The 16,790-nt window shown below is 43.9% G+C and overlaps 1 pseudogene; it reads right to left on the bottom strand.

Annotated features, from left to right (window-relative positions):
- Window positions 1-13,801: 13,801 nt before the first annotated feature.
- Window positions 13,802-13,919, bottom strand: LOC124557558 (annotated as a pseudogene).
- Window positions 13,920-16,790: the final 2,871 nt, after the last annotated feature.

The following is a 16,790-nucleotide window of genomic DNA, read 5'->3' on the forward strand; positions in this document are numbered from 1 at the left end:
GGAAAGTTACACCCCACGTAGGAACTATGGGGCTTGAGTGTCATTTCTTTATCTGTCACTTTCGAAGTCTTCTGGAGATTAAGGACGCTGGACTGCCACCTCTGACGCACGCCACTGACTGACAATGGCGCGGTGTAGCGCCCAATAGGTAAAAATTTCTGGACAAAAGCGACTCTGAAGTGGGACAGACACACACCGAATTACGCGCGATTGTACGGTACCCTAACTTAACACTGCTTGCGTCAGGTGCGCTCCCACGCCGTAGCTCGGCAATAACATGGCCTCAAGCATTGCCGTTGGACGTTTCAAATGTATAAAGAGCGCTTTTTGTTTTCATTAACCTGGTTGGCTATTTGTAACTTCCACTGGAAAGTAGGAATTCGGAACTATAGTCTGCTCACGTTTCATAAGATGACCATTAGTTGGCCGATGGCTACTTTGGCACACTGTAATCTTGGGTATGGCAGAAGACAGTAAGGTCCGTAACGGCAATTTCCTATCGTTTGATAAGTTGAAAACCAGCTAAAATCTTTGACTGGCTGGTAATAATTTTTATGCTCTCCCTTGTACCTCGGGAGGAATGCCAGGAATTGAGAGAGAGACAGTATTTCTAGTTTTTTTTCTTTTTTTGCAAGCTTTTCGGCGAGGCACTTCTGGCACCTCTGCACACGTCACCGGACGCTGGGACGCCACATCTCTGCTGGAGGCATCACTACGGACAATGATTTTGGATACTGGTTCTGTAAGTGCTGCGTTGTATTGGTGGTCGATTTTACTCAGAAAAGTTCTCAGCAACCAATATGTATAGGGTACTGCAGTGAGCTGGGGATCTGGTCTGAGTATAACGATGTTCGCCATCCTCATCAATGGTTCTGTAAATGCAGTGGGCCCCACAGTCTCTCCGTCACTGTATGCGGATAAACTTCGCCTATATTATGCCTCTGCATCACTGCGCACCACTCAGCGCCAACTTCAGAGGGCTGTCTGGAGAGCACATGACTGGGACCTGAATCACGGCTATTAATTTTGTCCTTCAAAATCACGACTCCTCAGCCAGAATTTTATCTTGATGATCAGTTACATGAATTCGTTGAAACTTCTCAATTCTTAGATATTTTATTTGACAACAACGTAACTTGAATGCCACGTGTCCGTCAGCTCAAGGCAACTTGCATGAAGAAGCTAAACGCTCTCAGTTTTCTTAGTAACTCCTTGTGGGGCCCGGAGCGCGTAGTCTTCTGCGATTTTACAAAGCGCTGAGTCTATATCGCTTGGACTATTGATGTGTTGTCTATAGGTCCACAACACCGTCAGTATTGAGCTTGCTTGACCATATTCATCACATTGGCGTGCAGTTGGCAAGGGGGCCTTCCGTACGAGTCCTGTTGAGAGACTCCTGGCGAAAGCCGGTGATCCACCGTTGCGGGTGGCAACAGTAGCTTCTGGCAAATTAAGCAGTCATAATCTGTCAGATGCCTCTTCAGCCATGTCACTGAACTTTGTTCCACAACCAACAGTTCAGAATGTTTGCACATCGCCCAAAACTGTCTAGACCAGCTGGGATCCGACACGTTACTATTCCTGAAGCACCTTCAACAGCCTACTTTAGCCTGTGTTCCTAGAGCTCCCCCTAGACTACCCCCGTCTCCAGGACCCTGTCCTGTGATACGGACGGACTTCTTTTGTGGTGCCAAGAAGGATGCTGATCCTACTCTTCTCCGACACCTGTTTCGATCAATCCTCCACGATTACTCATATTCGGTATGTATCTACACGGATCGAAAGTCGAGAACACGGTTGGTTATGTTTTTGCACATGCAGGGGGACACGAGAAGCACTCTCTGCTGAGTACCTGCAGTTTGTACACTGCAGAGTTGGTTGCCATATGTCAGCTGTGTGGTGGGCCTATATCAGATCCTTGGCAACGACGAATTTTCTGATCTGTAGCGGTTCCAAGAGTTGCTTAAAAGGCATATCTCTGTGCTATCCCAAAAATCTTTTGGTCATCAACGTCCAGGATCTCCTGGTTGACCTCTACAACTCTGGAAAGACAGTAACCTTCGTCTGCAGACCGAACCACATAGGCATTCTAGGAAAGGAACTCCCAAAAGTGGGTCTGAGCACTATGGGACTTAACATCTGAGGTCATCAGTCCCCTAGAACTTAGAACTTCTTAAACCTACCTAACCTAACGACATCACGCACATCCATGCCCGAGGCAGGATTCGAAGCTGCGACCGTAGCGGTCGCGCGGTTCCAGAATGAAGCGCCTAGAACCGCTCGGCTACAGCGGCCGGCCAGCTACAGAAGATCAAGTTGACGTCGGAATACCGCACACTGACTTACGATTGCAACTTCGACGCAATATTTAGAGGCTCTGGGAATTGGAATAGCAGGCTGCTACGACGCAGAACAAGTTCAGAGAGAGTAAAGGGTCCACTAATGTGTGGCATACATCTTCCGAGGTCTCTCGGAAAGATGCCGTTCTGTTGTGCCAACTACGCATCGGCCGCACGAGACTCATCCACGACTTCCTTCTGCAATGGGAAGATTCTCCTCACGGTAGCTGCGATAGCCTACTGACGATAGCGCATGTTCTTGTTGAGTGCGCCCTACTCGCCAATTGGCGGCACGCTCTGAGCTTACCTACGTCAATATCTCAGGTGCTTGTGGATGAGGATGCAACCATTAACAAAGCATTGCATTTCCTGATGGAGAGCAGATTTAACGCTAAACTATAATATTTGTACAATTCCATTTGTGGTGATGGAGGGGGTGGTGGTGGTGGTGGGGGGGGGGGGGGGAGAACCTCCGGGTTCCGCGGGGTTCCGGGGGGTCGCGGGTACCCCATATGCGACCGCCGGTTACTTTCTTCTCCACTCGTCTTGCTGTCCCTTTAGATCCTATTGTGCAAGATGCTGTCTGGGCTGACTCCATTTTCTTTTACCTGTCGTGTTACAAATGTTGTCACGCCCTTTTTCAAACTCTTTGACTTGCTTATATAGTGGGAGCAACCAAGTCTCCAAATTTTCGCTTTTTACCTTTTTACATGTTCTTCACCCTCTGCGTTTCAGGCTGGTGTGAGCATTCGAGCATATCAGCAATGCTTGTAGAAGGCGGCGTTTGCATACTGTTGGTCCAGGGACTTTAAACGCGTAACCATCATTATCAATCATAAATGCTAAGGGTGTATGAGTGATCAGGCACTGTCACATGTTAGGGTCCTCCTGGTGATATTAGAATTATTCATTATCACATTAATTGTTCGCCATTCTGTTTCGCGTTTTCCAAGTTGATTTTAAAATGCGTCAGGCTGTAGCTAGCCTTGTCTTTAATTTTGTAAGTAGGCTGTTTAGGTTTTTATGTTGGTAATGCCACGTAGAGCTCTGTATGAAAATCGCTGACTGCGATGTGTGCAGTCTGTGGCTGGTTGGACTCATTGTTGCAATATTCGCTAGTGTAGCGTAGCGTTGTGCAGTTACAAGTGAGCCGCCAGCAGTGGTGGATGAAGGCAAAGAGATGGCAGAGTTTTGAGAGAGGACGATCTGGACGTGTGAGCGTCAGAAAAAGGAAATTTGTAAGACTGGATGTCATGAACTGATATATATACATATATATATATATATATATATATATATATATATATATATATATATATATATATAATGACTTTTGAACACTATTAAGGTAAATACATTGTTTGTTCCCTATCAAAATATTTCATTTGCTAACTATGCGTATCAGTAGTTAGTGCCTTCAGTAGGTTCAAATGGCTCTGAGCACTATGCGACTTAACTTCTGAAGTCATCAGTCGCCTAGAACTTAGAACTAATTAAACCTAACTAACCTAAGGACATCACACACATCCATGCCCGAGGCAGGATTCGAACCTGCGACCGCAGCGGTCGCTCGGCTCCGGACTGCATTGCCTAGAACCGCACGGCCACACCGGCCGGCGCCTTCAGTAGTTAGAATCTTTTATTTAGCTGGCAGAATTGGCGCTCACTGTATTGCAGTAGTTCGAGTAACGAAGATATGTGTAAGGTAAGTGATTCATGAAAGGTATAGGTTATTGATAGTCAGGGCTATTCTTTTGTAGGGAATATTGAAAGTCAGATTGCGTTGCGCTAAAAATATTGTGTGTCAGTTAAGTGATGATCAGAATAAGTAAAGAGAGATCAGTTTGAGCACGTTCAGTTTTGCCGGCCGGTGTGGCTGACCGGTTCTAGGAGCTTCAGTCTGGAACCGCGTGATAGCTACGGTCGCAGGTTCAAATCCTGCCTCGGGCAGGATGTGTGTGATGTCTCTAGGTTAGTTAGGTTTAAGTAGTTCTAAGTTCTAGGGGACTGATGACCTCAGATGTTAGGTCCCATAGTGCTCAGAGCCATAGGTTCAGTTTTTCTGAGCTGTTTGAAAATCAAATAACGTAAGAGTTTTTCCAGCACTGTCGTTCTTAATTTTCAAAAGGGGAAGTTTCAGATTCTTTTCGCCCATCAAACTGTATTCCTCGATATGATGAGACAGTTTCATCCGTAATTTCTAATGTATATGAAACAGAGCTCTATTATACATCGGTGTGTGTGATGATTGTAGACGATTTAATTTTTTTATCTTTTAATTTAAAAATACATGACGAGTCCGTTTGTCTGGCGGTTACCAGGCAATGGAACTAGGGGTCCAGCGGTTTCTGCCAGCCTCAGCAGGTGAGGGGAGTCACTGGACACACGACAGTGGGGAGAAGGAGGAGAGGGGTGAACACAGCCTTGCCTGAACCCTCTCGGAGCACTCCCTCTGCCCATTCTACATCTACATCTACATCTACATCCATACTCCGCAAGCCACCTGACGGTGTGTGGCGGAGGGTACCTTGAGTACCCCTATCGGTTGTCCCTTCTATTCCAGTCTCGTATTGTTCGTGGAAAGAAGGATTGTCGGTATGTCTCTGTGTGGGCTCTAATCTCTCTGATTTTATCCTCATGGTCTCTTCGCGAAATATATGTAGGAGAGAGCAATATACTGCTTGACTCCTCGGTGAAGGTATGTTCTCAAAACTTTAACAAAAGTCCGTACCGAGCTACCGAGCGTCTCTCCTGGAGAGTCTTCCACTGGAGTTTATCTATCATCTCCGTAACGCTTTTGCGATTACTAAATGATCCTGTAACGAAGCGGGCTGCTCTCCGTTGTATCTTCTCTATCTCTTCTATCATCCCTATCTGGTACGGGTCCCACACTGATGAGCAGTATTCAAGCAGTGGGCGAACAAGCGTACTGTAACCTACTTCCTTTGTTTTCGGATTGCATTTCCTTAGGATTCTTCCAATGAATCTCAGTCTGGCATCTGCTTTACCAACGATCAACTTTATATTATCATTCCATTTTAAATCACTCCTAATGCGTACTCCCAGATAATTTATGGAATTAACTGCTTCCAGTTGCTGACCAGATATATTGTAGCTAAATGATAAGGCATCTTCCTTTCTATGTATTCGCAGCACATTACACTTGTCTACATTGAGATTCAATTGCCATTCCCTGCACCATGCGTCAATTCGCTACAGATCCTCCTGCATTTCAGTACAATTTTCCATTGTTACAACCTCTCGATATACCACAGCATCATCTGCAAAAAGGCTCAGTGAACTTCCGATGTCATCCAAAAGGTCATTTAAGTATATTGTGAATAGCAACGGTCCTACGACACTCCCCTGCGGCACACCTGAAAATCACTCTTACTTCGGAAGACTTCTCTCCATTGAGAATGACATGCTGCGTTCTGTTATCTGCGTTTGAGGGTGGTGTGAGCCTTTGAGCAGATTAACAATGCTTGCAGGGTTTGCGTACTGTTGGTTCAGCCCTCAGTCCTCGCCTCAGTGATGAATATGAATACGGAACTTTCTCTGAAAGGAACTCAACCACCTGCAGAATGCTGCATGTCTCGGAATGATAAAATCTCACTGTTGAGTAGGAGCCACAGGATGCCTTCATAGGCGGGTCTAGCCTCGTACTACTGGGCCACCAGCACCGCGAATTTAAATACTGCGAAAGGAAATATCTGAAAGGTTTTGGTGGAACACCCTTTGGTTCGTCGGCTCTCGCAACTCTGGGAGCGGCGATTGGCCACAGGTCTGCGCTAGCTGTATTTTGGTACGAGGAGTTGTCGTAGGTCAGTGCTCGCAATCTTCCAAAGAAGTGAGTCTTTGTGAATAAAATTCTTAGAAGTTTCCTCATTCGGAGAGCAAGGTACGTGGTCTCGCAACGGCTGAAACCACAGTTTTGGTTGGCTCACATCGCGAAGGAGCATGGAGCTGAAGTTTACACTAGTATTCGATATTCGGAGTTCAGCATAGGCAGTCTTCTGCATCTGTAGAGGAGCAGTAAATTCGGCTTTAGCAATTCGGAGGACAGTTAGTAGTCTCCTGGAGAGTAGATGGGCCACACCATGTCAAACTAAATCTCGGCCTACAGCCCCGCTATGCTTCATCTCACACAGTTGATATTAGTTTCGCAGGGAATAGTTGTATGAAAATCGTACAGGATGAAAGGCGTGTTGTTTCATATTGGTTGACCAGTCACTTTTAAAGTGACTTCTCGGCCATGATTGTGCCCCTTGGCTTTTTCCTTCTTTTAGTCACAAACTTCTCAATGCAATTTAACTTCATTATTATTAGTCATTTAACAAGGGTGGACACGTTTCTTATCTATTTGGTTCCTTCTGTTAGAACACCCCTTCCCTCCTGATGATCCGTGATCATCACGAACTGATATGCACAGCTGCACTAATTCTCTCGTTAGGAGTCATTTGACTGAATGTTTGTCCTGAGCACTGTCATTTGAATTTGCAATCAGTAAATGTACGTAATTTGTAATCCTTGTTTCATTACAGTAACTGATAGTCCCCATCACTACATACTACTTATAAATTTTTACCCGGGCACATAGTTAGAGTCCACTTGTTAGGATCAACTCCTCCTCCTGTTTCCTGGCGCGTAATTCAACTACACACATCTGCCCTGTAGGGGGGCTGTTACCTTGAGCGGGGATACTTAGTGCATGTCAATGGCAAATTAGATTGAGTAGAACCTTAACCCCAGTGGCGTCTTGCAGTTTCATCTCAGTGAATCAATGGGTATGAGCTCATTAGACAAGCAATTACTAAATCCTTTGCATGACAGCCTAGCACAACTTCTTATAGCGCTATCAAGGCAATTGTTATTATTGTTATCTCGGTTGATGCAGGGTTGGAAGTGATCCCAGGAAGCTGTGTTCCAATTTTCGTTTCCTTAGTATCTTGGTACCTACCCATTGAGGTCTAAAGCGTAGCTCGTGTAATTTTTTTCCCTTTTGCAGTGTTAAATGGAATCAGTTAAACAAATATATTGCAGTGACTGGGGCCGGCCGGAGTGACCGAGCGGTTCTAGGCGCTACAGTCTGGAACCGTGCGACCGCTACGGTCGCAGGTCCAAATCCTGCCTCGGGCATGGATGTGTGATGCCCTTAGGTTAGTTAGGTTTAAGTAGTTCTAGGTTCTATGGGACTGATGACCACAGATGTTAAGTCCCATGGTGCTCAGAGCCATTTGAACCTGAACACAGGGGGAGCGTTGTGACTGCCAGAAGGATTTATGATACTTGCTGTAGGTAGAGACTAATGTGATATTTGATAGCCTACCTATTATTGACACCACAGAAAATGATTAATGGCATGTTACTGCCGCTACGTTAGAGTGGGCGCAATAGGAAGGTCGAGCGATAGGTAGCGTCGCCAGTAGTAAACCCTAACGAATTCTAAATTGTGTCAAAACAATCGAAGTAAAGAAAAAAACCTTTTACGGAAACTGACAGAGTTCTCGGTGGTTCGTCACTGAGACTTTAACACGATTAGAGAGAGAAAAAAAAACAAAGTTCCAATGGCTGAAGCGATGGATCTATGTCTTAAGTAACCACACATAAAAAAACTAAGGAAGTCCGATAAAGGAAAGCCGGGGATCCTTCGCAAATACAAAATATATAATCGTGACAGGGTCATCTTGTTTAGTTTTCTTATTTACATTCAACTCGGTTCCTTATTGTATATTATCTTAACTTACTTCTTTTGTAATTTAAATACTTAGGTTGCATTCTTTTAGTGGCCTTACTGAGTAGTACCATATGATACATGACTACATATAAATTCATAATTGTTAATATTCAGCACTCGAATACTAACACAGTGTCATAGTTTCCTCAGGGCCTAAATACCTTTGCTAATTTTATATACCACATTTTATGTCATTGTCTCATCAGTTTCGAATCTGTTGTTATCCAAATTAAATTAACATCACTTAAAATGGTTCAAATGGCTCTAAGCACTATGGGAATTAATATCTGAGATCATCAGTCCCATAGACTTAGAACTACGTGAACCTAATTAACTGAAGGACATCAAACACATCCATGACGAGGCAGGATTTGAAACTGCGACCGTAGCAGCAGCGCGGTTCCGAGCTGAAGCGCCTAGAACCGCTCGGCCACAGTGACCGGCTAGCATGAATTAATTCTAAATTTAAATTTGTGTAATGAACGAAGATAATATTTAAGTGTTTTCCTTTATTATGTTTCATACAGAGAGTTTGCATTACACCAAGCGTCAAAATTATCAATGGTCCGATCTGTTTTATACTTAAACACCTCCATTGCTACCGACGTTAAGCAGACAGGTAGATCTACATCTACATCTACATACACACATGCATACCACTACTAGTCAGTCCCTTTAATATTCCACCCTCAAACAGAGCGAGGAAAAAGCGACAATTTATATGACCCCTAATATCTCGTATCTCACTGTATCTTCGTGGTGGTCCTTACGCGAAATATACGTTGGCGGTAGCAGAATTGATCTGCAGTCAGATCCAAATGCTGATTCTCCAAATTTTCTCAGTAGCGTTCCTCAAAACGAACGTCGCATTCCCCACAAGGATTCTCATCTGAGTTTCGGTAACATCTCCGTAATACTTGCTCACAGTTCGAGCCTAGTGGCAACAAGCCTCACCGCACGCCTCTTAATTGGTGTTGCGTTTCCCAAACACTCGAGCAGTACTCAAAAATAGGTGGCACTGGCGGCCTACATGCGGTCTCCTTTAAAGCGCAACGATACTTTCTCAAACTTATCCCAATAAATCGAAGTCGACCAGTCGCCTTACCTACCATGGACCTCACACTCGCGTTCCATTTCATATCTCTTTGCAGATTTTTAACGACGTGATTTTATGAAAAAGGCGCTCATCCGCATCAGCTTACATCTTTCACACCAACTATAAATTTGTCTAAGTCATCTTGTATCCTTCTACGGCCATATCTGGGAACCTTTTTCATATGCTCGTACCTTCGTTAGCAGTCTGCAATGGAGCATCGAGTCAAATGATTTTCGGAAATCTAGAAATATGGACTCTGCCTGTTTCCCTCCGTCCATAATACTCACTATATCATTTAAGAAAAGTGCAAGCTGAATTTCGCGCGAGCGAAATTATGTATGGTGACTGGGATCGAATTCACAAACTATTGCCCGATACTGTTAGGAAGCGTATGTTGACATCTAGTGAACAGAAGAAGAAATTTGATAATTTGCAATCTAATCTAACCTTCCCGCAAGGTTATCAATGTATTCGGACATTCGTTGCCTGACGATAAGAGATAGCTGCTTGCAGGAGTGACAATTTACCATTAGTCCGCGATCTGTGCCCACGGAGGAAATAATAGCCAGTGTAGCAGCAGGCATTCCTAATTTTGACACGATTAAAGCTGAAGAAGTCCGTATAGTAGCTGTAAACGTATTGGCTCGCGCAAAACCTCCAAAAGTATTTTACCGTTTGTGAGAGGAATGCCGTGAAATGGATGAATGAGGACCATAGTATGTTCATTCTCCCCGCCGACAACGGAAATGCGGCGGTGGTTTTGAATGCCACATACTGTCACAGTAAGACTAAGATTTCTTAGATCCGCTGACAAATAGGAAACTGAGTAAAGATCCAAGTGGTAAAGTTCTTAGAATTGTTACGCGGTTGAAAAGAAGTCCTCTATCGTGCAGATCGTTCACAAAAGTCTGTTCAATTCAGTTGTCCTTTAAGTCGCAGAATGTACATAAATAACATGTTCCTCTCGGACCTATAGTGAGTGCCATTGTTCGCCCACCCATTCGCTTGCCAACATCGTTTCGACCGTATGTAGGCCTATCGGATTCCTACATCAAGAATTCGGCACATTTTATCAGTAAATTAAACAGTATAGTGGTCCAGCCGAAGGACATATTAACTAGTTTTAATGTGAAACCGCTATTTACGAGAGTTCCGCTCAATGAGGCGCTGCAAAATCTGAATCCGAATTTTTCTCCCGATATTGCAGAACTGTTTCAATATTGCCTCACGAACACGTATTGCAAATGTAACTATGAGTTTTATGAACAGATGGATGGCGTGGATTTGCGGAACCCCTTAAGCGTAGTTATATCGAATTTCCTTATGAAAAAATTCGAGGAGCAGGCATTGGAAACTGGCTACATAAAAACGAATATCTGGGTCCGTTACACAGATGATACGTTTGTTTTGTGGAGACATTGCAGAGAGGAACTAGGTCGTTATCACAAGTGTCTTCACGGGATTAATCACATGATTTAGTTTACCATGGAGGGAGAGGCAGATGGAAGATTAAATATTCTTGAATTTCTGGTTTACACGGAAGAAGGCCATACAGGTTACCAAAAGCCCATTCACACAGACCGTTACCTTCCCTGAGATTCGAATCACAATCCACAACAATTGCTACACATCATAAAAACGTTGACGAACACAGCAAGGAACATTTGCGAACCAGAGTTGCCTGATGCGAAATTAAAATACCTCACCACGGCGTTGGTCAAAACTGGTTGTTCGTCCCCTGAATTAAAAAGAGCCTTAAAACCGCCGCGCAATATCGTAGCGATGCACAAGCGCTTGTGAAATCAGAAACTTTTCTGTCTTTCTTTAAGGGCATTACGGATCGCACTGAAAAAAATCTTGACAAAACGGTACAACGTGTAATCTGCAGACCCACCCAGAAGGTGCAGGATCACCTGAGGTTAGAGAAGGATGCTCGCAGACAGCTGGAAAAAGCAGAATTTACATGATTCCGTTTAGTTCTGAGGAGGTGTGCGCGGATACTACAAGAAGAACACAAAAAAGACTTGAAGAACACAAAGACAACTGTAGAAGTGAAGAGACTGGCACATCAGCTGTTGTCGAACATGCTATGCAGCCAGCAGACCATCACATTCATTTTGAAGGGATTCAAGTACTGGCAGCCACGAGCGGATACAATGAAAAGCTATAAAGAGAGGCCGTAGAGATTGTTAAACACCCCAGGAATTCTAATTGGAAGGAGGAGGGCGTGGAACTTAATGACATCTGGAGGCCGGCGCTGAAGTGAGCGTGTACAAGTCTTCCACGATGGAGTGATAGCAATCAGCGGACAACACAGCTGACAACAGCCAATTGCATCCGGGTATTCAAAACACGTAATGCCACGAGACTCCGGGGGAGCACGCGTGTGTGGAATTTCCCTGCAGTCATTAGCGAGCCAGGGTGTGAATCGGACACTGAGGAAAGCTACGATCCCCCTTGAAAACGTCCTCCGCAGATGGGGAGGAAACGTCAGTATGAAATCCATCCGACCATGGCACAATAGTCCATAATAATGTATTAATTGTGATATTTCCAACCGTAATAGTTTACAATTTGGAAACTACTAGCAAGAGTGCTATCCTGTCTGCGGTATACGAGGGGCGTTCAATAAGTAATACAATATATTTTTGTTCTGATAGCAGGTTGCTTTGATTCAGAATTCGTATGCACCATACAATTCCGCACCCTGCTTTGCAACATAATCTCTGTTCAGTGCGACGGCCTTAAGCTACGGTACCTTAATGGGAAGGCCTATATGCCCACATGGTAGCACTCTAGTAGTCGACGTCGGAGGCAAAGTCTTGCTGCATCAGTAACCTCCACGTACTGCTGCCATGGAGTGCGTCCTTCATTGAGCCAAACATATGGAAGTCGAAACGTGAGAGATCCCGGATGACGAAGAACAGTCCAATGAAGTATTGTGCGTTCCTCTTAGGTGCGCAGACTACTGTGAGGCCTGGCGTTCTCATGGAGAAAGAGAAGTTTGGTTGCATTTTTGTGGTGACGAACACACTGATGTCGTTTCCACCATTACAGGAGTCACAGCTGTGTGCGTCCAGCTAACACGCGGGAGATGGGACAGGCTCGCGAGACCGTGTTGCAATGATGACAGACCACTAGCCGAACGACTCACCGTCCTTTTGTTCACTTTCATCTCTCCGTAGACATTCTGCAAGCACTTATCAATATCTGCGATGCCCTTGTTTTCCACCAAAAGAAACCCAATGACAACTCTCTGCTTGGAACGCAACTCCGTTACAGACGCCATTTTGAAGGCTACGTATAGCGCTTCCAGAAATAGGAACTTCATGAAACTATAGCGGCTGAAGCGCAAATATTCCACGATGTCCCACAACAAATTCCGCATTTTTTCAACCGAAATTGACCAAGAAATTTTTTTTTTACATTACTTATTGAACGCCCTGATATATCAATGATAGCGTATAACGTTGGAAGCTCCGTTAAACCGTTTGTAGATGACACTGTTTTCTATTTGAATGATGCAGTGCCACAAGAAAGTAAAAAACTTTAGGAAGATCTACATAGGGTTAATGAGTGGAGCATGGGCAGGGACCTGGCCCTGAAAGGTAAATAAATACAACATACCGCGCATAAACAGGCGAAGAAATCCGCTACTGTACGATTACAGTATTGGAGACAAAACACTGAAAACAGTAACTACCGTAAAATGCGTAAGGATAACCACATGGAGCGACATAAAGTGGTATGATCACTCAAAACAAAGCAGATGTCATGCTGAGATTCAGTGGGAGAATATTATAAACGTGTATTTCATCCACGAATGAATGGTTTGGAAAACGCTAGCTAGATCTATTCTTGTGTGTTGCTCGTCGGCCACAAGCCCACTTTCGGCTTGCAGTGCTTCTACTTTCCCTTGCAATGTATCGTTAGTCTCCTCTGTTCAGTATTAGTTCCTAACAACGCAGCTCTCTGCCTTTTCAGAGTATGAAGTTTCGTGCAAAGTCGCCGCAGTGTTTATGGTATTTGTGCATCCTCCATCTGCCGTCATACTAGAGAAAATGAGAAAACTGTTCCCAAAAGGCGAAAATATGAAACTACTATATTGATTCTTGGGCCGCATCATGACCCAATGGGTTTCTGTGCGTTGCAGTGCCTCATGGCAAGACTTTCTAAAAGTATCACACGTATCAGGTACGGTCTTAATACATGGCAACTCATGTCGACACAAATTACAAAACTGACACTTCAATGGCTGCAGGTAGAGTTCCATACAACTAGAACTTTTCATAGGTGATAGTCGACAGTTGTTAAATAATTTGGAAAAAGCATATATGTGCCATCAGCTGTACAATTGTATATTTCTTTTTTACAGGTGTGTCCCTGAAGATAATTATAACAATCGAAAACTACAAACTAACTCCGTCCGAACAGGCATTGGAATGCCCAAAGGAACCGACCGGCCGCCGTGTCATCTTCAGCCCACAGGCGTCACTGGCTGCGGATAAGGAGTGGCATGTGGTCAGCACACCGCTCTCCCGGCCGTATGCCAGTTTACGAGACGGGAGCCGCTAATTCTCAATCAAGTACCTCCCCAGTTTGCCTCACAAGGGCTGAGTGCACCCCGCTTGCCAACAGCGCTCGGCAGACCGGATGGTCACCCATCCAAGTGCTAGCACAGCCCAACAGTGCTTAACTTCGGCCATCTGACGGGAACCGGTGTTGCCACTGCGGCAAGGCCGTTGGCAACAATCGAAAACGGTAGAGAATAAACATAAAACTGCACAGTTAGTGGCACAAATATTCGTTTGCTAAAGTCTCTACGACTGCTACGATACTGGGAGACATCCGCAGGATCCTGTACTTTAACAAAAAGTAACCTTAGAATTGCTTTGTGCATCCCTAACACCAAACATTACCACAGAGATAAAAGAAAAAAAAAATGCAAACAAACAGACAGTTACTCACTGCACCGTATGAAAGACGCCGACCCCTTGTTGGCTTGTTCCCTTCCATTTTTTTTATTTTTATTTTTAAGGAGCGTCGAGGGGCCGAGGCCCGCTAACTTTCTAGAGCTAGTGTTTAGAGCAGCGTTTTCCGTAGAGTCTCATTTGCGTCGCCAGAGAGTGAGGTTGTGGCGTCTCTTATGGATCGCCAGGGATAGAGTTTCGTCGTGAAGTAGAAGACCAGGTCTTTGGTTGACAAAGGAGTGATTGCTGTTACGATAACCCGGACAGAGTTTAGGAGATTCCATTCTAAATCGTCAATGGGAGTAATTTACCCTCCGAATGAATGACTTGTCGGGAAATTATCCGCTGTCGCAGCTCATAACGGAGGTCGGCAATCCTGTTTGTAGCTTGCAGAGCAACCCAGCGCTGATAGCTGTCTACCGACGATTCACTTTCACAATATGGTGAAGCACTCGCAGTACCGTCAAAGTAGGGACTTGTTTATTCGTGATGACGCTCTCATCAACGTGCACCAACGCATTGTGGCTACATCAGGGATTATTTGCATGTGTGAATCTGTAGGCAAATAAACATTCCCCGTCACTGTCCCAAAGTCACTGAAATGTCATCCTGCTCGCAAGAGAGCGTAGGGAACTGTAGTTACATCGTAGATCCCCACTTGACTTTGCCAACAGCTAACAGCTCCTTCTCGGATTCCTTGTTTTTTGTCGATTATATTGCAGAATCATTATGATGTGTATTGAATTATCTCTGTGTTCTTAGATAATAGATCTCAAGATGATACACAGATTATCATTTGAATAATTAAGGTATCACGCTTAATACCATGCCCCTATGCCATATACTTTTGGGAAACATCAAATAATCTAATTAATACTAAATTAATAAATTATGACGCAGGTGTCAACTCTCTAACAGTCCAATTTGGGGCCCAGATAAACTGTTGTAGTGTTAATTATTGTGCATTACGTGATAGTAAAAGTGGCAGGTAAAGGGGGGAAATGGGATAGAGTGTCTTGCCTTTCAGACAAATATTTATATGTAATCAGGTGAAAATCGCACCTCTGCACCCCAGCACCTCGCACGCACTGTAACAGTCGAGCTTGACGAACAGCCGGACAGGTGACGTTGGCTGCTGATACCGCAGACCTGCGGGTGTGGTACCAGGTGTAGACATCTCTACGGATCCTCAATAAAAACAATACCAATCGGCGTTGTATAGACTTCTTATGCAAAATGCGATGTATCGACTCGTCGTAGTAGGACCTTACAGGGATATGGAACATGTTGTGAGGTCATCTTTGGCCCTCGGGTTTGAATGTATGGTGTGACAGTTGCTGACTGTTGTCCAGCGAGCACATATTCCCGTGTTAGTATGTTTTGAAGTTCATGGACCTGGTTGGTGTTATATTTCGTCACTTCTTCACTCATTTTGTCCTCTCTCTTCAGAATAGCCATTACGAGACCAGTTAAAGGCACTGCTATATTTATAACACGAACTGGATAGGAGCAGGTGAGTAGACTCCTCTCGAATTTATTTGTGTCTTTTGGTTCAAGTATGGGTAAATGTAGGCCCGACGTAACAAAGATTGTGGGTTTACATGACATGTTCTATATAATTAGACCATCAGGATATGAGTACTTCGGGTTTAATTACGTAGTTGTTCTGTATGTTTGGTTTTACTTTACCTCAATGATGTTTGTAACTGTCATATCAATATAATTTTCATTTTAATGTGTAACGACGTTCTGTGTAGTGGTGATTGTTTTTCTACGATTACATTATTAGGTAGTGAGATATTCAGATATGATATGTTGGAATATATATTATCATAGTATCCTGTGTTTTGTTAATCTAGACCCAATGTGGATTCGCATTTGACTTTTTTTTTTTGTGGATGAGGTTGAGACCACCTCTTTTTGTGCGTTCCCTTACGATCTATATGGTACAGTCAGCGTCCTGGTTTGTTGTCCACTATTGGATACTTAATATCCATAGTGATGCAGTCTAATAATGGTATTTGCGCGACTTCCTGTAATGGGACTAATGCTGATTTCTTCATTCCATAGATACTCCCCAGTAATACAGTGGTACGAATTTGTTGGAAAAAGTGGTTTTAATAAAACTTAAAAAAATTAACGTACACAATATCTAATTTGCGGTATGGTATCTAAGACCTATCTCTTACGTGACAAAAGGATACGTTTTATCTTGCGTATTTTGATTTTTACCTCTTACTGTCATCAGCGTAGAGGATTCCTGTGGTTCCTCCATGTAGAATATTAACTACAACCATTGAGTACAACTATGGCAGTTCAATGTACTTACTTTAAACAGCCCCAGTCCGCATAGCACCCCACCCCCCTTTCTTACTTTACTTGGTACTGTTCTACATATGATTCGTCGGCTGCTTTTACTCTCCCTTTACCTGACATACCTGCGATCTATAGGGCACAGTCAGTATCCTGGTTTAGTTGAGCACTATTGGATACTTAATATTTGGATACTTAATATCCATAATATTGTAATATAATAATGGTATTTGCATTAATTCCTGTAAAGGAACTACTGTTGATTTCTTCATTCCATAGATACTCCCCAGTAATATAGTGGTACGAAGTTGTTGGTAAAGGTGTTTTAAAAAGGT

Source organism: Schistocerca americana, chromosome X (assembly GCF_021461395.2).
Source record: "Schistocerca americana isolate TAMUIC-IGC-003095 chromosome X, iqSchAmer2.1, whole genome shotgun sequence".
Lineage (NCBI taxonomy): Eukaryota > Metazoa > Arthropoda > Insecta > Orthoptera > Acrididae > Schistocerca > Schistocerca americana.